This window comes from Gymnoscopelus braueri (assembly GCF_963280865.1).
Source record: "Gymnoscopelus braueri genome assembly, chromosome: 20".
NCBI classification, from domain to species: Eukaryota; Metazoa; Chordata; class Actinopteri; order Myctophiformes; family Myctophidae; genus Gymnoscopelus; species Gymnoscopelus braueri.
This window is the reverse complement of record NC_137622.1, coordinates 40683940-40684853: the sequence shown is the minus strand read 5'-3', so window position 1 is coordinate 40684853 and position 914 is coordinate 40683940.

Sequence of the window (914 nt, the reverse complement as noted above, 5' to 3'; positions counted from 1 at the left end):
TTAATAACTCGGAAACGATAAGGAGTTGGATTCCGATTTCGGGATATGTTGTTCAGTTTTTTGAGACGAACAAGAGGATATCTTGTTTGTCCCGGTACAACACTCCTAAGTTGGCTTCCTCCACTTTCGGAAGGTACATAGAGGTATACAACCTAACACCATCCTGAAGGAAGAGCTGAAGTTTTGAAAAGTGTCGTCCCAGGACAAACAAGATATCCACTTGTTCGTCTCAAAAAACTGAACAACATATCTCGAAATTAGACCCCAAGTCCTTATCGTTGTCGAGTTATTGAGAGGGAAAGATTTAGGCAAAGGTCAACTTTACAGTCTTTTTGCTGACCTTTGACCTTTATCAGTGTCCTAAAAAATCAGGCCCGGTGCCATTAAATCCGGCTTACTCTCAATATGGATTGAGTGAAGTTTCAAATTTAAAAAAAATATCTGGAGTGATTAGTTCCAGAAAATGTGCTCGACGCCGCACGTTTAATTGAAATGTAATTTGACCATGTGACTGGAAGGGGTTCTGCACAAAATGTCTTGGGAATGAGACTGTGTTGGCTCACAAGTTCACTCTAAAAATCACACCTGTGTGAACTGAGCAGCTTTAATTATGTACTGTACTGTACTGTACTGTACTGTACTGTACTGTACTGTACTGTACTGTACTGTACTGTACTGTATGTTACTGTACTGTACTGTATGTTACTGTACTGTAATGCATGCTACTGTACTTTACTGTACTGTACTGTAATGTATGATACAATACTGTACTGTAAGCTGGGCCCAGTTGCAAGTGCCCACGTTACCCTGGAGACGTGATTCTCCACATTGACCAATTTACATGAATTTTTGGCATATTCATAAAATCAGCTTAAACAAATGTTGTTTTAGTATGCATATTTGTCTATCATCAA